Source organism: Loxodonta africana, chromosome X (assembly GCF_030014295.1).
Source record: "Loxodonta africana isolate mLoxAfr1 chromosome X, mLoxAfr1.hap2, whole genome shotgun sequence".
NCBI lineage: Eukaryota > Metazoa > Chordata > Mammalia > Proboscidea > Elephantidae > Loxodonta > Loxodonta africana.
The window spans coordinates 19,356,290-19,382,077 of record NC_087369.1 but is presented as its reverse complement, the minus strand read 5'-3'; the positions used below and the strand labels follow the sequence as shown (position 1 = coordinate 19,382,077).

At 46.1% G+C, this 25,788-nt stretch overlaps 1 protein-coding gene across 1 annotated transcript in view; it reads left to right on the top strand.

The window, feature by feature from the left end:
• The first annotated feature begins 10,497 nt into the window (after positions 1 to 10,497).
• Positions 10,498 to 25,788, top strand: part of RAI2 (retinoic acid induced 2) — a 79,166-nt gene continuing 63,875 nt past the window's right edge. The window contains exon 1 of the mRNA XM_064277643.1: positions 10,498 to 10,631. The gene's annotated coding sequence lies outside the window, so the exon portion shown is untranslated. The remainder of the gene's footprint in view (positions 10,632 to 25,788) is intronic.

Here is a 25,788-nt window from a genome sequence, read left to right as displayed (position 1 = left end):
TCCTTGGGAACCCTATGGGGGCAGTTCTACTCTGTCCTATAGGGTCATTATGAGTCGGAATCGACTTGATGGCAATGGGTTTGGTTTGGTTTAGACTGGCAAAATACTGAATGACACAGGAAGCATCAAAAGCAGATGGAAGGAATACACAGAGTCATTGTACCAAAAAGAATTGGGTGATGTTCAACCATTTCAAGAGGTAGCATATGGTTAAGAGCCGATGGTATTAAAGGAAGAAGTCCCAGGTGCACTAATGGCACTGGCAAAAAACAAGGCTCCGGGAATTGACGGGATACCAGTTGAGATTCTTCAACAAAGGGATGCAACGCTGAAAGTTCTCACTCGCCTATGCCAAGAAATTTGGAAGACAGCTACCTGGCCAACCAACTGGAAGAGATCCATATTTGTGCCCATTCCAAGGAAAGGTGATCCAACAGAAATTATTGAACAATATCATTAATATCACATGCAAGTGAAATTTTGCTGAAGATCATTGAAAAGGAGCTGCAGCAGTACATCAAGAGGGAACTGTCAGAAATTCAAGCTGGATTCAGAAGAGGACGTTGAATGAGGGGTATCATTACTGATGTCAGATGGATCTTGGCTGAAAGCAGAAAATACCAGAAAGATGTTTACCTGTGTTTCATTTATATGGCCTTTCTTTTCGCCAATGTCTTCAGAGTGGCTTGGACTTCTTCATTCAGTACCATCAGTTCCTGATCATATGCTACCTCCTGAAATGACAGAATGTCAGCCAATTCTATTTGGTACAGTGACTCTGTGTATTCTTTCCATCGTCTTTTGATGCTTCCTGTGTCATTCAATATTTTGCCCATAGAATCCATCATTATTGCAACTCAAGGCTTGAATTTTTTCTTCAGTTCTTTCAGCTTGAGAAACGCTGAGTGTGTTCTTCCCTTTTGGTTTTCTAACTCCAGGTCTTTGCACATGTCATCATATTGCTTTACTCTGTCTTTTCAAGCCACCCTTTGAAATCGTCTGTTCAGCTCTTTTATTTCATCATTTCTTCCCTTCGTTTTAGCTACTTTAGGTTCAAGAGCAAGTTTCAGAGTCTCTTCTGTCATCCATTCTGGTCTTTTCTTTCTTTCCTGTATTTTTAATGACCTCTTGCTTTCTTCTTGTACGATGTCCTTAATGTCATTCCACAACTCGTCTGGTCTTTGGTCATTAGTGTTCCATGTGTCAAATCTATTCTTGAGGTAGTCTCTAAATTCAGGTGGAATATGCTCAAGGTTATACTTTGGCCCTCAAGGACTTGTTCTAATTTTCTTCAGCTTCAACTTGAACTTGCATATGAGCAATTGACAGACTGTTCTGCAGTCGGCCCCTGGCCTTGTTCTGACTGATGATATTGAGCTTTTCCATCGTCTCTTTCCACGGATGTAGTCAATTTGATTCCTGTGTATTCCATCTGACAAGGTCCGTGTTTATAGTCACCGTTTATGTTGTTGAAAAAAGGTATTTGCAATGAAGAAGTCGTTGGTCTTGCAAAATTCTATCATGCAATCTCCAGCATCGTTTCTATCCCCAAGGCCATATTTTCCAACTACTGATCCTTCTTCTTTGTTTCCAACTTTCGCATTCCAATAACCAGTAATTATCAGTGCATCCTGATTGCATGTTTGATCAATTTCAGACTGCAGAAGTTGGTAAAAACTTCAGTTTTTTCATCTTTGTTCCTAGTGGTTGGTGAGTAAATTTGAGTAATAGTCATATTAACTGGTCTTCCTTACAGGCACATGGATATTATCCTGTCACTGACAGCAATGTACTTCAGGGTAGATCTTTTTGACGATGAAAGCAATGCCATTTCTCATTCCCAGCAAAGCAGACCATATGATTGTCTGATTCAAAATGGCCAATACCAGTCCATTTCAGCTAATGCCTAGGATATTGATGTTTATGTGTTCCATTTTGTTTTTGATGTGTCCAATTTTCCTAGAGTCATACTTCATACATTCCATGTTCCTATTATTAATGGATACTTGCAGCTGTTTCTTCTCATTTTGAGTCGAGCTACATCAGCAAACAAATGAAGGTCTTGAAAGCTTGACTCCTTCCACGTCATTAAGTTTGACTCTATCTACTTTGAGGAGGCAGCTCTTCCCTAGTCATATTTTGAGTAACTTCCAACCGGAGGGACTGATCTTCCAGCACTGTATCAGACAATGTTCTGCTGCTATTCATAAGGTTTTTGCTGGCTAGTTTTTTTTTCGGAAGTAGGCCACCAGGTAAGGATGTCACAGGACTGGGCAGTGTTTCCTTCTGCTGTACATACGGTCGTTATGAGTTGGAACCAACTCAGTGGCACCTAACAACAACAACAAAGAATGAAAACTGCCACATGCACAACTGACCTTCCATCTGCAGAACCATGTACTTTAATCACATTCTAGTTTAGGTTATTTTCTTTCTTGTCTTTAAAGTCAGATTAAAATATCAATTCCCAACTACTTCTTCCCTACACTTAGTTGTGTTAAATTTCTTGACTCCAGAATGGGCCTTACTCCTCTGTAACTAAAACAAAACAAAAAACCATCCCGTTAATTGCATGCGTGTCTTAAGATGCTTTCAGCTGCAAGCAATAGGGGCCTGACTGAAAGAAGCTTAACCTATAAAGCAATGTAATAATTTATATAACAGGAAGTCCAAGGTACAGTGGCTCCAGTGTTGGTTGTTCTAGAAGTTCAATAACATGGTCATATCCCAGGTTCTTCCTGTTTTTGTTGTGCTGCCTTGAGCATCAGCTCCTCTACATCTGGTTCCCAGCATGATGGTAGGGTGACCATATATCCTGGCTTACTGGGAAGGCCCAGTTTATGCTTTTGCCCCAACATATTTATTAATAGCAACCCTTTCACTTTTGGTTTGTTGTTGTTAGGTGCCATTGAATTGGTTTTGACTCACAGAGACCCTATTATGTACAACAGAGCAATATACTGCCCGGTCCTGCACCATCCTCAGGATCATTGTTATGCTTGAGCCCATTGTTGCAGCCACTGTGTCAATCCATCTTGTTGAGGTCTTCTTTTTCACTGACTTTCGGCTTAACCTAGCATGATGTCCTCCAGGGATTGGTCCCTCCTAATAACATGTCCAAAGTACATAAGACGAAGTCTCACCATTCTTGCTTCTAAGGAGCATTCTGGCTATACTTCCAAGACAGATTTGTTTGTTCTTCTGGCAGTCCATAGTATATTCAATATTCTTCATCAACACCATAATTCCAAGGTGTCAATTCTTCAGTCTTCCTTATTCATTGTCCAGCTTTTGTGTGTGTGTATATGAGGCAATTGAAAATACCATGGCTTGGGTCAGGTGCACCTTGGTCTTCAAGGTGACATCTTTGCTTTTTAACACTTTAAGGAGGTCTTTTGCAGCAGATTTGCCCAATGCAATGTGTTGTTTGATTTCTCGACTGCTGCTGCCATGGCTGTTGATTGTGGATTCAATTAAAATGAAATCCTTGACAACTTCAATCTTTTCTCCATTTATCATGGTGTTGCTTATTGGTCCAGTTATGAGAATCTTTGTTTTCTTTATGTTGAGGTGCAATCCATACTCTGAACACTGTAGTCTTTGATCTTCGTCAGTAAGTACTCCAAGTCCTCTTCACTTTCAGCAAGCAAGGTTGTGTGATCTACATAACGCAGTTTGTTAATGAGTCTTCCTCCAATCCTGATGCCCCGTTCTTCTTCATATAGTCCAGGTTCTCAGATTATTTGCTCAGCATACAGACTGAATATGTACGGTAAAAGGATACAACCCTGACACACACTTTTCCTGCCTTTAAATCATGCAGTATCCCCTTGTTCTGTTCAAACAACTGCCTCTTGGTCTATGTACAGGTTATTCACGAGCACAATTAAGTGTCTGGGGATTCCCATGCTCCGCAATGTTACCCATAATTTGTTATGATTCACACAGTCAAATGCCTTTGCATAGTCAATAAAACACAGGTAAACACCTTTCTGGAATTCTCTGCTTTCAGCCAGGATCCATCTGACATCAGCAATGATATCCCTGGTTCCATGTCCTCTTTTGAATCCGGCATGAATTTCTGATAGTTCCCTCTCGATATTCTGCCGTAAATGCTTTTCAATGATTTCCAGCAAAATCTTGCTCGTGTGTGATATTGATGATATTGTTCAATAATTTCCGCATTCTCTTGGGTCACCTTTCTTTGGAATGGGCACAAATATGGATCTCTTCCAGTCAGTTGGCCAGGTAGCTATCTTCCAAATTTCTTGGTATAGCCAAGTGAGCACATTCAGAGCTGCATCCAGTTGTTGAAACATCTCAATTGGTATTCCATCAATTCCTGGAGACTTGTTTTTTACCAATGCCTTCAGTGCAGCTGGGACGTCTTCCTAAATACCATTGGTTCTTGATCATATGCTACCTCCTGAAATGGTTGAGTATTGACCAATTCTTTTTGGAACAGTGACTCTGTGCATTCCTCGCATCTCCTTTTGATGCTTCCTGCATCATTCAATATTTTCACCTTTGGTAGTATCTTGATTTAGATGATCAATTACATGGTCACCTGCATCATGTTTTTGCAGTCAGTTGCAAATGGGGATACATTATCCTCACATCTATTGGAAGAGCAATGGATGCTTTCCTGGAAGAGTAAGAACTTACCTGTAAGCTCTTAGAAAAATCTCTCCTTTCATTTGTTTGGCCCAAATTATAGCACAGGGGATGCAATTTTTCTTAACACACTTACCTTGAAGCTGGGATCAAATTCTAAGGCACATGGGTTTCATAGGGGAGGGATGGATACCTGAACCTCAGAGTTCTGTGAGGAAAGAGGAATGGGGGATGCAGAGTGTCATGGCCACCAGCAAAGCACTTTACAATGGGTCTGGTTTTTACTCTTGATCATTTCTCAAAAATCTCTATGAACTCAAATGCTCTACTGACTGTGAGGCTAGACAGAGCTACAACTGGGCTCTGACAGACGTCAGTGCAGGGCAGGGATAATGCTCTGTTATTCTTTGAGTTCAGCACTTAGCTCAGGACTGTAAAGTAATAGCTTCTCAGTGTATGTTTATTGATTGACTAACTGAAGGACCAACTCACATAGCCTTTGATTCAGTCTTTGCTAATTTTACACAAAGATCATAATATAGTTCATATGAAATCTTCAAATGAAGAATATCAAAGTCCCCATGCAGACTACATTAGCAAAACAGTCAAAGCCTTTCTCTTAGCCCATGGGCTCTAAACACTCCTCAGGTAAAAATGTCATTCTCATGGGCTATTTCTCTGAATGCTTTCCAACCCCTTTTCCCAGACCCAGGTTTAATTTCAATCTTATGTGCTTCAATTACTCCCGGAAATATGTTTTTTTCCAGCATTTATTCCTTTGCATTGTGATCATGTTTTCAAATGTTGGCCTCATTCATTCAATCACTCAAGCATTCAATAAATATTATTGACCACCCAAATTTTTTTAAACCTTCAATTTTAAATACATTATTCAACTTCAGTATAGTATAGATTCCCCTAAGAACCTCTTGAAAGCAATGGACTCTTTCCCCCAGGGACCTTCACATCCATGAGCACTAAATTGGCACCTATAACTTCAGAGGTCTCAGGAACCCCTTGAAAAGGCCAAAATGATGTTCATGCAGGTCAGGTCAAATCATGCTGGCGTACCTCGAGGTGACAGACTAAGCCACCTTCTCAATTCACATATATCCTCTGCAAAGCCCATTCACGCCCACCGTTTCAACCAATATGCATGGTCTAACAACTCCAAAATCTAGATATCCAGCTTAGATTTTGAACTCCAAATCTGTTCTTCCAAATGTCTACTGGACATCTCTATGTGGCTACCCACCAGGCACCTCAAACTCAAGAACTCCCTGGAGTAGGCACTGATGCTGTCCCACCCCTCTTTCTCAGATGCTACCTTTTCAAAGTGCTCCATAGACATCCAGCTGTCAGGATCTTATCTCTGTACCTGAAATGGACCCTCTGCCAATGCTGAGCAGCAGGTCAGAACTACCAGAAAATCAGCACTCCCAGGATAACCCTCAGCCAGCTTCCTCTCTCTAAGTGGGATGACTCCGAAGTGGGTGCGTTGCATCAAGTCCAAGAGTTGGCCTGTGGGATGAAGCTCCAGTTGCCTACAGTGGGCACTGGTCTGGATAGCTACCCCCTATTGGCTGCCATCCCTTATCTGTCTCACTTCCCCCACTCCTCTACCAGTGTTTCCTTCATCTTCCAAATGAACTGTCGGTACTCAAATCCTTGCCTCAGGATCTGCTCCTGGGGGGACTTATGACATTCATCACCTCCAGCCCCAAATCTGCTTCTCTTATTAGAACCCTCTAGCTCAGTGACCACACCCTCACCCACCCTGCCACCCGATTCACCACGCATCAATCACCCTAACTCTTCCTATTTCCTTCCCCCTTTAAGTCCTGTTGATTCTCCACCCTGAGTACCACTTGACTCAAGTTCCTGCTCTTCATCTCTGCTGATGCTGTCTGGATTCAAACCCTGATCACTGCAGCAGCCTCTTACCTGGTCTCCCTGCTGTCAAGTTCACCTCCCTCCAGTCAGCCCTCCACATCAACCACCAGAGTGATTGTTCCTACATACAAATCTGTCCTGTCACTCCCTTGCTTAAAGTCATTCACTGGCTCCCCACTGACAACACAAGAAAGCACCTTCACAGGACAGACCAGGGACCTTTGCTTCCTTTTCTCCCTCCTCAGCTATTCCTTCCAACCTCTATTCTAGCCTCACACAACTATTTGCAGCCCCTAGAACATGCTCTGCATTCATGCTTTGCTGCCTGCTGTTCCTTCCTGTTGTAATCCCTTCCCGTTACTTTGGAAGCTTCCATCACCATTTCTGTAAAATCTTTTCTGGCTGCCCTGCTCTGCCCCATTCTCCATTCCTTCCCAGTACAGGAACGGGCCTACTCCTTAGGTATTCCCCCTCTTATACTTCATCTCGTAACACACAGTATTACATTGTATTAGTAGCTGTTTATTTACTGGTCTATGAACTCCTTGGGGTCAGCAACCATATATTAACCATCTCTCTAACCTTAGTCCTTAGCTCAGTGACTGGCATACTGCAACCACCACCAGTTGCCATGGACTCAATTTTAACTCGTGGCAACCCCATTTGTGTCAGAATAGAACTGTGCTCCATAGGGTTTTCAATGGCTAAGTTTTCAGAAGTAGGTGGCCAGGCCTTTCTTCTGAGGCATCTCTAGGTAGACTTGAACTGCCAATCTTTTGGTTAGCAGCTGAGCACTTAACCATTCGTGCCACTCAGAGACACCAACTTGCACACAGTAGGTGTTTACTAAATGTTTATTGGATAAATAAATGAATCCCTTATCTGGCCAGTACATGAAAACTAGATTATGAGACACTATAAGAGAAGCAAGATTTAGATTTAAAAAAAAAAATCAGATCTGAGATGGAAAGATTTGGGGGTCCTTACTTAAAATCAAAAAGCCCTGGTGGCACCGTGGTTAAGCACTCAGCTGCTAACCAAAAGGTTGGTGGTTCAAACCCACCAGCTGCTCGGCCAGAGAAAGACCTGGCAATCTGCTTCTGAAAAGATTACAGCCTAAGAAACCCTATGGGGAAGCTCTACTCTGTCCTACAGGGTCACTGTGAGTTGAAAGTGACTTGAGGGCAACAGGTTTAGTTTTTTTGGTTACTTAAAATCACCCAATTTTAGAATTGCAGATTTGAAAAATTACCCTGACCAACCCTGACAGATTTTTGTTGTTCTTTCCTGCTGTTTGGGCATGTCCTTTATTCCCTCTTTTCCTTGGGCATCCCTTTAACGGTGTGAACATAGTTCTTCCATATTAATGTCCTATTTCAGTCCCAAAGCACTCCCTACATCCTATCTCTCCCTCTTTCTCTCTCTCTTCCTCTCTCTCTCACACACACACACACACACATTCCAGACCTGCCCTTAAGGACGTCTCCTTTTCTCCTTTCCTGTGCAAGGGCAGCTACACTGAACATACAGAAAGGTGCCACTGTATGTTTCTTTGGGAATGGTGGCCATGATGTCTGTTTATTTTGCATTAATCTGAATCAATGTCACCTTTCCCTAAAACATAAGCACCTGAAAGAGCGGCAAATATGACTCACGACTGCCAGAGAGGATCAAACATTAACCCAGGGTTGTGATGAGGCCAACAAAAGAAAGAGGCCAGTAATTGCCTCCCAGGATATCAATCCCTACCTTATACACACAGACCCCCTCAACACACACAAAACCTTTATGGCTCTTTCATCCATGAACTTGCCCAATTATAATTGCCCAGCTGTGTCTTTAGTTATATTTGGGAGAGGTCCTGGCAACCTTGGCAACCAAGACCTCACAGACCTGATCCAAGCACTCAGAACAGTTCTGAGACCTACAGAAGAAGTCTTTGGTTACTAAAGTGGTTGAAGACATATTCATAGATAAATATGTCCACAGGTATCATTAATTACTCGAGGCTGATTTAAAACCCCAAGAACCTGACTGAGACAAGTAAGAACTGGTACTTTCTGTTGGTATTCATTGGTATCCATTCTTTCATTGTCAGTCTTTCTGCCCCAGTGTAAATTGGATGCTTTTTAATTTAACTTTTCTTTTTCATAAGAGGAAGTTCAGTATCAAGGAATGGTACTACCAGGGCCACCTTCTCCATGAGGCACAGGTGGCACAGTGCCTGGGCCCACAGTACTTTCAGGGGCCCATGGAAAAGTTTTAATTTCTTAAAATCAGAAGAAAAAAAAAAGACCTTTTAGGTCAGAGAAAATATTTTAACATGCAATATTAATATATTTGTATCAATGCAGTTGTAAAATGTCATTTTTATTTACTTATGTGTGTGTGTGTGTATGTGTGTGTGTGCACGTGTGTGGAGGAAGGGACCCACAAAGGCAAAAGTTCCCAGGAAAGTCATACCAGCCCTGCTTCCTGCCATGCTATACAACACATCCTGGTGAGGATCCAACTTTTCAAACGCAAGTTTGGGTTCCCATACTAATTAAAGTAGACAGGCTGCTGTTGATATATCTCACAAAAGGGGAGTCACGGTTCCTTAGCACAGTGTTGGGACTTGGGGTCTGAAACAGGCAGCTGGATTCCTACCGCTCTCTGCTTGGATTAAAGTAATTTCTGTTCTGCCTGCTCTCTGGAATATCTTCATCCTGTTTTGATTAATAGAAAAAAACCTTTACATCTTTAGAGGTCAGTTAAATCAATGTAGTTGCATCCTCTGCTTTCTTAAAACATTTTCAGAATTCAGGTTTTTTTTTTTTTTTAATTTTAGAATGATCAATAGTACTACTTATACCTATTATTTACCTACTGGTCAGCAACCATCTATCCATCAGCTCCGTAACTCCAGTTCTTAGTCCAATGTCTGGCAAACATTAGGTGCTTAACAAATGCTAATCAGATTAATAAACGAATCACCTCTCGGGCAAGTATGAGGAAATGAGATTACGTCCCCGGACCAATTTTGCTTTTAATAATCTCACATTTTGTGTGAAGCATATTCGCCCTGGCTCACAATTGGAATTTTAGGTGGCTCGCCCGGCCCTCCCCACCTCTCCCACGGTCACCAGCCAGCCACTTTTCTCCTCCTGGGGTCTGTCCCTCTCTCTTCACCATCCTGAGGACTGGTATGGGTCCCAGCCGGCCAGGAGGCAGCAGGGTCCCCGCTCCGCCGGCCCTCCCCGGGTGCCCCTTCCCCCTGCCATCTCGCGCCGCCCACTGCCACGCCCTCGCCGTGGGCGAGATCACCTGTCCCTCCTCCGCCACCGCCTCCTCGGGTACCCTTTCGCCCCCCTCGACTCCCCCTCCGCCGCCGCCTCCCCAAGCCCTCCCCTTCCCCGCTCCTCCCACCCCTCGTGTATATAGTAAAGGCCAGGCGCCGCACGCAGCACACACTCGCTCGGACACAGCGCACACACACTCACGCACCATCGGCGGCGGCGGCGGCGAAGACAGCGGCTCTGTGACAGCGGCGACGGCGGCTCCCAGCCCGGCGCACCCCCTTCAGGCGGGCGGTGGCGAGGCCAGTCCCGAGAGCTCCGGCACCCGCGACCAGCCCGCGGCTTCCTGGAGGCGGCGGCCGCGATCGAGGTAGCGGCCGCGGCGCCCCCGCGCGGGTCAGGCTCCCCGCCCTCCGGCCGGACCTGCCAGCGGCGGCGGGGTGCAAACGGGGCTGGGCGCGCCCGCGGCCCGGCCGGGGAGGGGCCTGCTCGGGGGCAGGACGCGGCCGGGCCAGCGCCGGGCCGGCGGGGCGGGACGCGGGCCGAGCGCCACCGCAGAAGCCCGGGCCCGCTCCGACCCCGGTTCGGGCGCCGCGCGCTGGCCGGGCGGACAGGGGAGGGGGCGCGGGCGGGCCAGCCGGCAGGGGCCCGGAGTGGGTCGCGCCTCCACCCGCGCGGCCACCGCACCCGGCCCGGCGCACCCGGCGCCTTCCAGGCCCTTCGAAAGATGGATCCTGTTGACGTATCTGGCGGCCCTGGCGAGCCGGGTGGAAAGTTGGCTTTTGCCAGATCGCGCTGGGCTCGTCTTTGTGCAGCGCGGCCAGCCCCGCAGCCCCCCGGAGCCGGGTGAGTGCGCGCCGGCGCCCGGGGGCCCGCGTCCGGTGCCCAGCCCGGGTGGCCGCGTCGGCTCGGGCTTTCTGCCATGTTAGGCACTGAGCGGCGTTGTCGCTGCGTTTTTGCGAGCGTCTCGGCGGTGCCTTTGCCCGCGCGGCGAGTTCACGGCTGCTTCCCGCGGTGGCTGTTTCGGGGTTGGGGTTGTGCTCTGAGTGTTTGCTTGTTTGCCGTTTCAAGCCCGACTATTGTTCCGGGGAAGCTCCGCCTGGGTGGGGAAATGGCATCCCATCACAGTTGCTGGCGAGGGGCAGAAATGTTGCCAAACAGCTGCTGCTTTGTGTTTCCGTCTCAGAAGTCCCTGGAGTAGGTTTGGGGTACGACGGATGGATGGCGAGAGGGATGGGGCCAGGAGGAAGAAGGTGGCTTTGGCAGAGAGAATTGTCACCCACCCCATGGCACGCAGTCAGCCTCCCTTTCTGCCTGCCAAACTTTTATGAATATTTCTTTTGTGGCAGGGGCAAGCGTAATGAATTTAGCCCAGTTTTGCAGGGAGAAGCCACCCGGCTTCAACAATGGTTTGAGAACTTAATCAATGAGAAAGGCAGGGGGAGGAGGAGGAGGCGCGGACACTATATCGGGGAGGTGGCTGCTGCTTGCAGAGGCAGGTAGGGGAGAGGTGGGCAGGGTAGGGCGCAGCGCCTGGGTGGCCGCGCTCCGGGAACTGTTGGTGGCTCTTACCTGTCCCCGCTCGAACTGCCCGCCTGGGGCCCCCATTTTCTGCTCTGCCCACAACTGGGCGATGGGGCTGGCAGGGCGGCTTGCGGCAGTGCGCGGCTGGCCCCCCTCATCTGGCGTTTTGAAGGATGTGTAAATATTTTGCTGAGGATAAGTGACATCAACAGAATGATATTCCGCAGAGCCCGGGTGTGCAGCGATGATAAATAGATACGGCCAAACAAAGTTTTGATAGCCGCGTATTCTCATGGCTCACTCTGTTTCGTTTGGGTTCTTTGTTTCTGTTGATTTAGCATTATCTCGCGTCCTCTGGTGTGATCCCTTTATTTAGCTGGTTCTTGAAAGCTTCTCTTTAGAACTGAGAGAAAAGCAGCCAGCAGGGAGAAAATAATTCGTCACTTCGCTTAGAATTGGGCAAGGTTTTCTCTGCTTTTCTCAGGGAGTCTTGCCCACTGTTTTCTACATGTCTTTCTTTCGCCTTTTGAGTCATCAGAATTATTTGCTAATTGACCAAGAGACTTCTGATAACTTTGAAAATGTAGCGTGAATGTGCCTTTGTTACAGGAGAGGGGTGGTGGCATGGCAGCGGACACTTGCGAGGCTAGTGGGCGGGGAGCCGCTGACCAGAGCAGTGTTGTGCTCCCACCCGTTGGGTTTCTTTCCTCCACGTCTTCTCGAATGTGATCACGGGGAGCTCTACCACTTTCAGAAGCCAGGATTGGGCTTGGAGGCACAGAGTCAGCCCAGTTTCTCTGCCTCTGAGAAACTCAAAGAGAAGCTACCCACCCTTATACACCACAGACACACACACACACACAGAGTATCCTGGGATTGGGCTTCTCCCTCCTGACAGATGCCCACTAGGGGCATCACCGAGGCTCCTCAGGCACTGTCACCCAAGCCAGACTGGAACTTGGGGTGCTAGCTGCTTTGGCACTAGCTCACGGGACCTTTTAACTACTCAGGGGTTCCTTTATATATGCAAAGAAGCCCTGGCCTTCCAGGAGTGCAGTTTGGCCCAGAAACACCTGCCCATCTCAGGAGCAAATGAGCAAACCATTTTCCAGGTGATGCCAGTTCCCAGTGTAAGAACGTGGTGGTGAGGAGTTGGGCAAGAACTGTAAAATAAACAAATAAATAAAGGAACCTGGAAAACAGAGCCATCGAGACAGGGCCATCTGAAATGCAAGAGAGAAAAAGCTGGAAGGTGTTGCTGGGAGTGCTGTAGTGCCAGAGGACAGAGAACCCTCGGTCTAATCACCTGACAGCTAAAGACAGGACCGGCCTCCTCTAATCCATTTGACCCGGGATGGAGAAGAAAGATCTCCACATACAGCATACAGCGTGTGCTGAAACTACAAGAAGAAAATAACAAGTGCCTATTTCTGGCTCCTCCCCAAACCCTAGATTTGGGAGGGGAGGGTAGTTGTTGCCAGGCATTTCACACGTGGGAAACCTTCACAGCTTCCCTGTGATTGAGGCATTTGTTTACAGATAAGGAAACTGAGGCTCTGAGAAATTTCCAGTCATGTGTCAGATTTCCGACTTTGGTGGTTATGATTTAAAGGGGGCAACATGTCCCTCGGTCCCTCCCCTAAGTTCCTTATTTATTTCTCCCACTGGTCAGAGTTCTCAGCCCCTATCCATTCATAAAATATGGTACCCACCTGTGAGCTAGCCCACTTACCCATGGTACATGCTTGTATGCTAAGTAGATAGATCCAAGAAGGTCCCTAACTATTTAAGATGAAAAAATTGTGCCTTTTCATCTCAGAATCCCCAACACCCAACTGTTGCTTAATCAATGAGTGACTAAATAATGTGGCTGGTGGTGTGAAGGGTGGTGGGGAGGGAGCTATATAAATCATTGCTGGGAAGACCTGGCAGAGAGAAATTCAGAGATTGGTATGTTTGGTTGGAGACTCAAAGTTCCTGGTTTCATGCTCCAGTTCTAGTCCTTGGTGGTTCCATGCTGACAAAAACCCAAAAACCAAACCCATTGCTGTCAATCAACTCCAACTCATAGTGACCCTATAGGACAGAGTAGAACTCTTCCGCAGGGTTTTCAGGGAGCAGCTGGTGGATTCAAACTGCCCACCCTTAGGTTGGCATCCAAGCTCTTAACCACTGCACCACCAGGGCTCCATGCTGACAAGCCCTGATTTAATCCTTAGAACATCCCTGTGAGATGGACAATATCATTCCCATCTTGTAGATGAGGAAACTGAGGCTCAGACAGGTTAAGTAATGAGCCAGAGGTCCATGGTGGGACCAAGGAGTGGGTGAGGTGTTTTTGGCTCAACCATCTCAAATAAATAAACACTCAAAAGCAAAATTAGGTGGGGACTTGCTGTGCAAATGAATTGTCAACCCAAGTGCCTTAGCCCAGATGGTGGCCTTTAACCCTCTAGAAATTTTGGAGCTACCGGTGGAGCCAGGGTCCAAATCCTGGTGTTTCTGACTTGGCTGCCTCCCTAATCAGAATATGTGGGGACCTGAGAGAAAGAGGCTCTCCAGGAGGGGAAAGATGGCTAATTGCATTTTCCCATGCACAAAAGCCTGTGTGGAATTCTGAATTATGCTTGATTTGGGGATCAGGGTGACATCCTTGCTTTAAAGTTGGCAGCACTTGTCTTTGGAGAATGCCTCTGATTACCACTTCTCCCTCCCCCCTGATCAGCTGCTGGGGTTCCCAGCATCTCCTTCTTTCAGGACTCAAGGCCCCTCGTTTGTGGCTAACAATTCTTGATGAGCCTCTGGAGTCTCCAGCTCCCTCATGCTCTGATGGCAGCCGGTGAGGAGGTGGTCTTGGTGGCCACGTTAGTGCTTGTGAATTTCACACACAACCGTCCTTCTCTCTCCAGCCAAACACACACACACATGAACACACATGCACGCACAGACCCAGGCGCACGTAATTTGATCATATTTCTGTATCTGCTTCAGCAAATTAGATTGCAAACCCAGAATTGTTATTGAAGGAAGGTACGTGACTTTGGTGATCCTCTGGCCCAGCCCCTGCCCTGAGAACTGAGAACAGCTAAGATGGAGGCAGCTCAATGAACAGATGCCTTGAGTAGTAATGATACTCACTGGTGTTTCCATTACCCACAAGGTTAGGCGTGGTCTCTGGGTTAGGCGTGGTCTCTGGGCCTTACACACACACACGCACGCACGCACGCACACACACACACACACCATTTTAATCTCTACTAAAGGCTCCTAGAACATTCCAATTTCTTTTTCTGCTGGAATTATTAATTCCAATAATTCTATTACAGAATTTGGGAACACATCTTGCTCACACCCAGAGGCATAGCTATGGAGAATAGCGCCTATGGCAAGCACTGAAGTTGCACCCCTGCAGGGGCACAGCGAGGGTAATGAGCACCCAGGGGCAGTCTCTAAGTTGCGTGCCCCCACAATTTGAGCACCCAGGGGCAGTCTCTAAATTGTGCCCTCCCATTCGAACACCCAGGGGTAATCTCTATATCGCGTCCCCCCCTCAATTTCAAGAAGAATAGAACTTGATGGCGACGTGTCAGCAGAAACACTGTCTCCCTCTTGTCCAGCTGCCTCAATCAGGCGCCTTTATATTTGTGGTGCCTCGGAACGTCATTCTGCGCCTCGCCTGGTCATTCCGCGCCTCGTCTGATGCCTCCTTCAAATTGCAGCTGGGGGCAAGTGCACCCCTTTGTGCCCCCCTCCAATGCCTCTGTGTCTACCGTGCTTGAGGAAGGATGTTGGGTCATACTGGGTTAAAAGAAACTGCTCGGTGGCGCCCCCCCACCAGTGGCTCCCAGGGAACATGCCATACTTTAGGTATGCCTCTGCTGAGTTATACCTATCACTCCTCTTCCCAAAAGCTTTTTTGGTCTTTCAGTACAGTACTGCCTAATAGAACTTTCTATGATGATGGTAATGTTCTATATCTGCACTGTCCAATACAGTAGGCACTGGACACAGGTAGCTATTGGGTGCTTGAAATGTGGCTAGTCCAGATTAAGATGTGGCACAATGGTTAAGCACTGGCTGCTAACCGAAAGGTTGGTGGTTTGAACACACCCAGTGGCTCTGCAGGAGGAAGACTGGGCGATCTGCTCCCATAAAGATTATAGCCTAGAAAACCTTATGGGGCAGTTCTGCTCTGTCACACGGGGTTGCTGTGAGTCGGAATGGACTCAATGGTACCCAACAACAACAATAATATAAGTATAAAATGTACACTGGCTTGCTTTAAAAAAAAACTCATTATTACTTTTTTATTGATTACATGGTAAAATGATAATGTTTTGAATATATTGGGCTAAATAAATATTGGATTAAAATGAATTTCACTTTTTTTAATGTGGCTGCTAGAGACTGTGACTTACATGTCTATTTCTATTGGACAGCACTGCTCTAGAGCAAACTATCCACATGGCATCGCCTTGTAGCACTTTACAGTGTGTCAGGGGCATAAATGTAGATAGCAAGCTTCGGCTGACTCTGTAGCCACAACAGCCTGGCATCAGGTGACTTTGATGAAAACGAGAGCAATGAAATAAATACAAGTTCTGTGAGGGAGAAAGAAAGCCCAATTTCACATACCCAAGGTGCTGTAGACGAGGAAACCTGACCAAAGGAAGTTTCCAGAGGCTGGGGGGAAGGATTTCAGCTGGCACTGTGGTATCGTTACAGCCATGGCTGGGCATTTCTGGGCTCCTCCCTAGGCGCTGGGTATGCCATGAATAGATGCAAAGGGATAGAATAATGAACTTGGGACTGTGGTGATTTATAGGTCAGGCGCCTGTGGCTCTGGCTCCTGAGGGGCTGCCCCCACAGGGGACCCTTGGCTGACCTCCTCGGACTCCTCGGAAGGAGCTGGTTTTGTTTCCCATGCCAGAAGCAGACTGTTTACTGGAGCACAGGAAGAAGCCGACATTCTGGTGAAAAATAATTCATTAACAGCCAGGGTATTACCAGTTCCCTGGAAAAGCTTCTCCAGCTGCAGTGTAGCAACTGTTCTTTTTCAGCAGCAGACTCAGGCTTCGCTGGCAGCAAAGACTGGGTGCGTTGGGGTGTTTTTTGTTGTTGTTGCCTTTGTATGTGTGGCCACTTTCGCCTTCTAATTCAGAGAAAGGGACGGTGGCCTGGAAGGGTCGAAATGGTGTAGCTGTCAGCCATTCTTTCCTTTGTGGCTAAGCCTGGAAGCTCTAGGCTGACTCTAGGAACATAGGTTTTTCCTGATCAAAGCCTATTCCTGAACTAGGGGCACTGCAGAGCCACATAGCTAAAGGAATTTTACCGAATCTCAGCACCTGTCCTTAAGACCTTCTGAAAGCAGTTGGCTGCAGGAACTCCCTTCTCCTCTCCCACACACACACCAGGCAGACTGTCCTGTCTCGACTGTGTGGAATTCTTTTGCTTACTATTAATTGGCACAGTGGGCCCAAAGTATGTGATTCGTCATCCGAGTTTGAGGGCATTTGAAGAGCCAGGCAGGCATAACCAAGAGAATGGGCTGGATGTTTTGCACACTAAAGAATGACTGAATCTACAGGAAATAAAACAGAATGATTCAGAAAGCTTTTTATGCACTGGAAAAATCTTAAAAAAGGGAGGGGGGAGGTTTTTGTTTGCTTGTTTGTTTTTTAATGCCTTGTGCTCAGAAGTGTGTAGAGACTAGCAAGAAATAAGAAAGAATGGCATTTCCTTTAGTTTTTTTTTTTAAACTCTAATTGCAGGTTAAGTAAGATACAGTGTATTGATTTTGGTTTTGAATGGAACATAACTAGATAAACACTTGACTTTATGAGATATTAATTTCCATCCATTTAGACTGATGAAATCTGCATTTAAAACACACAGTACCTCCCCCCACCATCGTCACAGTATTTCTTTAATGTCCCTAGATTGAGACTGAGAGCCTGTTTTATTTATGTGGAAATGGAGTAAATATGTCCTTAGTCAACATATATGTAAACCCACCATAGATTTCAAAGAAAGTGGAGTCTTCTCCCTTTGATAACTGCCAAAAATGTGTGTTCAAGGCCAAACATAATTTGGCTTTATATAGAGCAGGGTTTCTCTACTTTGGCCCTATTGACGTTTTGGGTGGGATCACTCTTTGTTTTGGGGGACTGTCCTGTACGCTGTAGGATATTGAGTGGCATCCCTGGCCTCTACCTGCTAGATGCCTGTATAATCCCCCACCCCCCAGTACGACAACCAAAAATGTCTCCTGGCATTGCCAAATGTCCCCTGGGAGGCACAATCACCCCTAGTTGAGAACCACTGGTTTAGACCAAAATTTAGTAAGTAATTTGTAGTTTTCGGAAAATTCAATTTGAAATAATAAAACAGACACAATTTCCCCCTCTGACTTTTAGATACAATTCATGGGGTGATAAATTAACCGTTGAAAGTGGGTCATGTGTCTGATTTAATTCTAAGGTTGGCGAAAGGGTCTATAAGATTGTATAAGCATGGATTTTTTTTAAAGGCAGACAATTAAATACACCATAGGTAATATGGGAGCACGTGATAATAACTGGCAGCTTCTCTGGTTTTTCATAAAGAGAACAGGTTTATTCCTCCCTAATTTCTTTTTCATATGCACCTGATTCCAGGCCTGACTTCAGAGCCACCAAGCTGTCTTCTTCCCCCTCCACCCCTCCCCACTGTCCTTGCTCTGGTGGCATCTTAAGCTGGAGCCAATTAATTTAGCCCTTTAGTGTACCTGTGAGAGCTTGGCTTGGAACAGTGTAATAGACCCATTTCAGATTGTGGCAGCCCTTTTACCCACCACTGATTTTCTAACTTATCCAGCACTGTTGAGAGAAGGTCAACATTGGGTAGAGGGAGTATTCTTCAAAATTATTGGATGTTGAAATTCAGGTGGTTCCCACCAACCCTCCCAAATTTTTTCCTCATGCACAGTTCTGTTTCCTTGTAGCAATTCTGCCTGGGAAACTCCTCCAGGGAAAATAACAGCAGCAGGGCCCCTTCAGGCAGCTAGAACCTGGTCATGCCCACAGTCGGCAGCCACAGATGAAATGTTACCACCAGGACATGCCCAGGGCGATTTTCCTTCTGATGGTCCCTTGGTAGGCTAGACAGAAGGATTATACCTTATACAGGGAAGGTGTCATGGGATGAACCCTGCCTTGCCAATCTCTAGGGGTGGAATGGGCGCTTGGGGGCTATATGAGCAAGTGTTCAGTACAGAACAAGTGTTCAGTACAGAAATCAATGGAGGCCACTTTATTTTACAGCCATGCAATATCTAGAGGAGGTCAGCATGTCATGTTTAGAGGGATTCCTCAGCAAGCTTAGGAAAGGTGGACAGGTGAGCACGTAGGGCTTTGTTAAGCCAGCACTCTACCTTCCCTGATGAGGTGGAGCCTCGCTGGAGGAGTGGTTTGAGTCTTCCTGGTCGTTGTGAAGGGAGAGGCAGTGCGCTGGCAGGAATCCACAGTGTGCTGGGGCCAGGCGGATAAATAATTGATTTGCAGCATGTGACACTTGGTCATTCTAAGTTACCAGCCCCTTGCAGGCCAGGATTCGGGTGATGGTTGCAACACTGAGAGAGGAAACGGGATCATAAATCTGGGTTTTGGAGGCCAGTTTTTTGGTGCAGAGGCCACTGGGGCCGCCGCTGTGTGCTGCCGAAGCAAACAGACAGGTCCGAGTGGTATGTTGTTCCTCAAAATAATGGCAATGGAAATGGCTGTGAAAAACATTTAGACCCTTGTCATAAAAATGCAAACAGTCTTCCTGCTATAGGGAAAAGCTAAATAAACTCTATTGCAGCTGTATTAAGTAGAAACAGATTTGAAATTCAGGTTTTTTTTTTTCTTTCCCTGAGACACTTATTTATAGCAGGTTGGGCAAAGGCTGCCACTATCTTTCGCGACTCCGGAAGACTGTTTTCCAGATGGTCCTTGCTGTTTTTCTCTTTATTAAGCTTAGCTGTAACACAGCCTCCCTTGGAAAGGTTCATAGAAACTGGTGGGGTTTTTTTTTTTTTCCAGATTACAATGGCCATTGATTGGCTAACAAATCAATGAAGGGGAATGGATTGAGCTTGTGCCGATGAATTTTCTTTTGCATTTTATAAATAAGAAAAATGTCCAGGAAGGCTCAAAATAGGTGTGCTCCTTTTTGATTAGCTACACCAAGCTTTGAAAAACATACAGGCTAAAATTTTTTAATTAGTTCACGTTTAAATTAAAAAAAAAATAATGCCCTTCTGCTCAAATTCTGCAATGTTACTGTTTCCTTTCCAACATCTAAACAATGTCCAGATACATTTCAGATTGAGCAATTAACTCTGGCTGCAATTTCCTTTCATAAAAAAAAGTCACTAACTCACTGAACTAAATATAAAGTTATCGAATGTGAAAATATCTATCTGAGCCCATTTGTCCCAGGATCCTTTGTAGCTAGCTTATCCCTTGCATTTTAAGAAGGTTCGAACAGACCACTTCTGCCCTGCCCTTCCATGGCAGACACACCCACACCAGAAACCTCAAGCTTTATTTTTACTCTTAGGAACTAGGCAGCTAGCTTTGGGACATCAAGGCTGAAGCTTACAGCCCAAACCACACGGGAAACCATTTTGGAATGTCACATAAACCACTGGTTCCCACAGCCCAGGCTTGTGGACCACTGCCTGGATGGAACAGACATTTCTATCCGTTCACAGTGAAATGGGAGAAAAATGAAAACATCTTTTTTAAAAAAAGCAAAACCTTTTCCATGTTACAGAACTGCCCTTTATTCTAAAACTGGCCTTTCCCACTGTTCTTGGTGTTGAAGTCTCTTTTATGAATGACCATGGTAATGGATGGCATTTGTATTTGAACATCTTTATCTGACAAAGTAGAAAGTTGTTCAACTCCTATTGGATCCTCCCCCACTTTGTAAGCAATGTTACTGGTCCATGCCATTAGAAAGTCTGGGCTTCCCCCAAGAGGCCTGAGTGGACCAGGAAGGGGAGTCTCTGTTATGATTCCTAAACTGGAAAAACCAACCTAGGAGGAGTCCTGGAACTGTTGCCCTGAGTCTCTTACTCAGACTCGTCTGAATCCGACTCCTCACGCACAGAGAGCTGGGTGTGTCCAAAGCCCACGGGCAGGGTGGAATTGCTTCTTCAGAGGAGCTTGAAGGGCTCAGAGTGGCCTCTTGGGCATTAATGTCTGAGCTTTCATCCTCAACGCTGAGACCCCTTTATCCGTGGCTCCCGGTGTCAAATCAACTGCCGGTTCACGTGAGCTCCACCCACCTTCATCCTCTGGGTCTCTCACCTTCATTCTTTCTTCAACCCTGCCCATCACTCACTCCCTTGAGTGCAGACCTCAAAATGGCTCACATGGGTGTTGTCCCAGCCTCCTAGCTGCTCTTCCTGACTCCTACTGTTCCTCCTCCAGCTACTGTTCCCCACCCCTGCATCAGCTTCTTCTTGCTAAAACATCTCTCTAGGGCCATCTCTCTAGCGCCAGAACATTCAGTAACTCCCTGTTTCCTAATTAATCAGAATAAAACTCCACATATGAAGCCTTTTCCCCATTTTTCCAGCTCCGTTCTCCCCCTCCTGTTCGCCATTTATAGTCTAGTCTGGCGTTCAGTAGGGAATCATGGAAGGTCTCTGGGTTGTGCAGTTGCTCTGGGCTGGGTTTTGTTTTCTTCTATGGAGGGAGGTTTACAATAGGATTGAAAGATTTTTGTGGGTCTTTCTAGATGAAGAAAACCGAAGCTTCAAGTCTAATGTAAGACCTTCCTAGGAATTGTGGTATTAGTGGTTAAAGAAAAGGAAAACCTTGAGCAAAGGGAGGCTTTCTAGCTTCAAGAATTGTTGTCTTGCTACACGTCTCTTGCACACCGCTTTTGGATTACAATGTCACCTTTCTGGCCTGCTGGCAGATGGGTATTGCTTTAGAATGGCATTGCTGGCTTGCCCTGCTGAAAATAGAGCCACTTACAGAAGCTCTGAAATTTGCAATCAAAATGGAGTGGAAGGAGTCCATCCTAGACAATCTGGACTGTGCATTCCATCAGAAAACATCTCCAATGACTGCTCATAAAATCATAACAGCAGCAATATTACCTATAACTTATCGAGCTCGTGCTATAGGTGGGGCCGCCGTACCAGGTGATTTACATAGACCGTTTTATTTCCAGCTCCATAACAATCGTATGAGATAGGTGTCTATTATGAGCTCCATTATACAGGGGAGGAACCAGAGGCTTAGAGAGGTAATTTACCCAGAGTCACACAGCTTATAGGAGATAGAACTGGGGTTCTATACAACTTGGCTCAGTAGAACTTTCTATGATGCTAGAAATGGCCTGTGCTGTCCAATATGGTAACCCCTAGCTACCTGTAGCTGCTGAGTGCTGGAAACGTGACTGAGGCCTGCAATTATTTATTTATTTATTTATTTATTTTTCAAATATAAATGACTACATGTGGCTAGTGGCCACTGTTGCCCAGCACAGCTCTAGAGTAGGCTTCTGCACCATTCCACTCCTCTGTTCGTTGCTTTATTTGTACCTGTCCTTAACGCCCACTGGTTTTATATCTCTCCTCCACCCTCCCAACCCAAAACTGCTGAGCTCCTCCCTTTCTCAAGAGTTATGCAGACTAGTGGTTTTCAAACTTTCATATGCACCAAAATCACATGGAGGGCATGTTTAAATACAGATTCTTGGACCCTACCCACGGTTTATGACTCACAAGGTCTGGGGTGAGGCCTGAGAATTTGGGAAGGCTGATGCTGCTGGTCTTTGGACCTTTATTGTTGTTGTTGTTGCGTGCCGTCGAGCTGATTCCAACTCATAGTGACCCTATGGCACAAAGTAGAACTGCTCCATAGGGTTTCCAAGCTGTAATGTTTACGGGAAGGAGCCCTGCTGGCGAAGCAGTTAAGTGCTCAGCTGCTAACTAAAAGGTCGGTGGTTGGAATCCACCAGCGGCTCCGCAGGAGAAAAGACCTGGCGATCTGTTCCCTTAAAAATTACAGCCTAGGAAACCCAATGGGACAGTTCTGCTCTGTCCTATAGGGTCGTTATGAGGTGGAATCAACTTGACGGCAACGGGTTTTGTTTTCATTGGTTTAATCTTTACGAAGCAGATCGCCAGGTCTTCCATGGGAGCTGTGGCTGGGTGGGTTTGAACCGCCAGCCATTCAGTTAGCAACTGAGCACTTAACCTTTGCACCACCAGGACTCATAATACCTGCATTTTGAAGTACAGCTGTTGCCTCCTGTTCCTCAGAGAGCAGGGTCACTGGCTCAGATCAGCTGGGAGAAGCTTCCTTCCTGCTGCTTTCCTGGGGAGATGTCCGTCTTCCAGTCCCAGCTTTATTCAGGCTACGAGGGTTAGGTGTGGTCACTCCCTTGGCAGTTGTTCTTTACTACATTTATTTTAATGTGGGGCTCCTTGGAAGGGGATGGAGAGCCAGGTGGGGTGGAAGTGGAAGCACAGTCTGGAGGAGTTGCCTGACCGTCCTGGTTATTGGGGAACAGCATGGACAGAGAGACTCATCTTCTCTCCGACCTGCTGTTCTCTGTAATTAAAGGGGGACAGAACAGACAACTAGTAACAAAAACAATGAAATGAGTGAGGCAAGCGGAGAATGAAGCTGGGCTTCCCCCTCATTTTCTTCAGCCTAAGTGAAGTCTTTGTCCATGTGGGTGGCAAGAAGCCAGGTGGTATGGGGCAGGATTGGAGGCGAGGACATGAGAGTGGCAAGGGGACAAAGGAAGACCTGGAAAGGGGACTGTGATGGTGGCCGCTGTGACTATTGATCTAGATTTCAGCAGTGCTGAAAATGTTCTTGTTAAAAAAAAATACACGTGTTAAGAAGTAGCTGAGAAGGGTCCTCGTGAGAGTCGCTATTAAGCTATTTTTCTTACGAGTGTTTGTAAAATAAAAGAGTAATGTGGAAGTCGTCTTTTTTCGAAGTATGCACAAGTCAGTATTTTTTCCTATAGAATGTCAGCTTCCCCCCCTACCCCACACCCCGAGCAAGAATCATGCATCTTGTGTGTGTGTGTGTGATTTGGTCTGAAACCAGTGTTCATTCACTTAAGCACTCAGCCCTTCCTAAAGCTCACTCTAACCCCAAGCTATACTGATTCAACTGGCCTTGGCTCCTGGCCATGTACTCTATAGTACTTGGATGCCGATAATAAGTTTAATTAAAAAAAATGCAAATGTCACCTGATTTGTCTGTTTCCAGAAGCAAGTCTTCAAAGGGCATGAGCTCAAGACCTCATGTCTGTTGTTACAGGACTTCTGGCCTCATTAACTGGTGGGGAAATGTCAAATTCTTGTGCTTTGAGTATTTCCACCTTCCTACCATTTAGCTCTGTGCCATCTACCCACTAAAGGAGCTGGGCAAATATGAGCACGTCAGTGGATCCCCACACCCCCGTCCCTCTCATCTCTGTCACCATCACTCATCACCTTCTTCTAGTCAACTGGACACGATCTCAGCTCCATTTTGGATATTTAGAACATGAGGCTCTTCATCCACCATCCACACAGGATCTTCTTTCCTTCCTTGACACCTATTGTTTGCCACCTCCCTCCGTGGTGGACAATACCAAATGCTCCACCCTTATCCTTCTTCCCTTTGTATCACTTCTGTGGAAGGGAATGAAGAACTCCAAGTTCTGCAAATCCAACATGGAATTGAAGCACCAAGCCAGGAATTTAATATGTGTGATCTCACTTAAATCACACAGTAATCTTTTGAAACAGATATTTTCATTTGCAGACAAGGAGACTGAGGTAGCAAAAGGTTAAGCACTGTGGGAGGGCAGGTTATGAGAGATGAACAGGAAAGGTGGGCAGAGGCCAGACCATGAGGGGTCTTGTCAGTCTTGATAAAGAGCTTGAACTTCATCCTGAACAGTTTTGAGGAGGCCAGTGACATTATCAAATTTATGTTTGATTTTTTCCCCCCAGTGGAGAATGAGTGGGCAGGGGAAAGCTGGGGGAAGGAAGACTGAAAAGCTGTGCGGCAGGGGTGGCGGTGGATGGGGAGGGAAGTGGCTGAATTCTCAACATATTGAAGAAGACGACTCTGGGGGACTTGGTAATGGCTGGCGTTGTTGTTGTTAGTTGCCACCAAGTCGATTTCAACTTGTAGTGACCCCATGTGACAGAGTCGAACTGCCCCATAGGGTTTCCTAGGCTGTAGTCTTTGTGAGAGCATATCATCGGGTCTTTCTCCCACAGAGCTGCTGGGTGGGTTTGAACCACCGACCTTTGGTTGTTGTTGTTAAGGTCCAATTCATAGTGACCCTATGTACAACAGAGCGAAACACTGCTCAGATCTGCGCCATCCTCACAATTGTTGCTATGTTTGAACCCATTGTTGGAGCCACTGTATCAGTCCATCTTGTTGAGGATCTTCCTCTTTTTTTGCTGACCCTCTACTTTACCAAGCATGATACCCTTCTCCAGGGACTAGTCCCTCCTGATAACATGTCCAAAATACGGGAGATGAAGTCTCGCCATCCTCGCTTCTAAGGAGTATTCTGGGTGTACTTCTTTCAAGACAGACTTGTTCGTTCTTCTGGAAGTCCACGGAATATTCAATATTTTTCACCAACGCCATAATTCAAATGCATGAATTCTTCTTTGGTCTTCTTCACTCATTGTCCAGCTTTCGCATGCATATGAGGCAATTGAAAATACCATGGCTTGGGTCGTTTGCACCTTAGTCCTCAAGGTGACATCTTTGCTTTTTAACACTTTAAAGAGGTTTTTTGCAGCAGATTTGCCCAGTGCAATATGTCGTTTGATTTCTTGACTATTGCATCCATGGGCATTGATCCAAATAAAAAGAGATCCTTGACAACATCAGTCTTTTCTCCATTTATCATGATGTTGCTTATTGGCCCAGTTGTGAGGATTTTGGTTTTCTTTTGTTGCTGTTGTTGAGACTATACATAGCAAAACATACACCAATTCAACAGTTTCTACATGAACAGTTTAGTGACATTGATTACACTCTTTGAGTTGTACTACCATTCTCACCCTCTTTTTCTGAGTTGTTGCTCCATCATTAACACAAACTCACTGCCCCCTATGGTTCCTGTCTAATCTTTCAAGTTGCTGTTGCCAATTTGATCCCGTATAGATAGTTCTTAAAAGAGCATGATGCTCAAGGCAGACCTTTTTCACTAGTTACACTAAACTAAGGATTTTTGCTTTCTTCATGTTGCAGTATAATCCATACTGAAGGTGTAATCTGTACCTTTTGGTTAGCCACCAATCACTTAACCATTTATGCCACCAGAGCTAAACACCCTGGTTTCACTCTTTTGGGTCCCTTAGTGGTTTCTCTCTTTTGGGCCCCTTGGTGGGCCTGGGAACTCTGGAGGGGGAAGAGAGTGGGTACCTGTGCCCCATTCTTCCTGACCAGCCATGGATGGC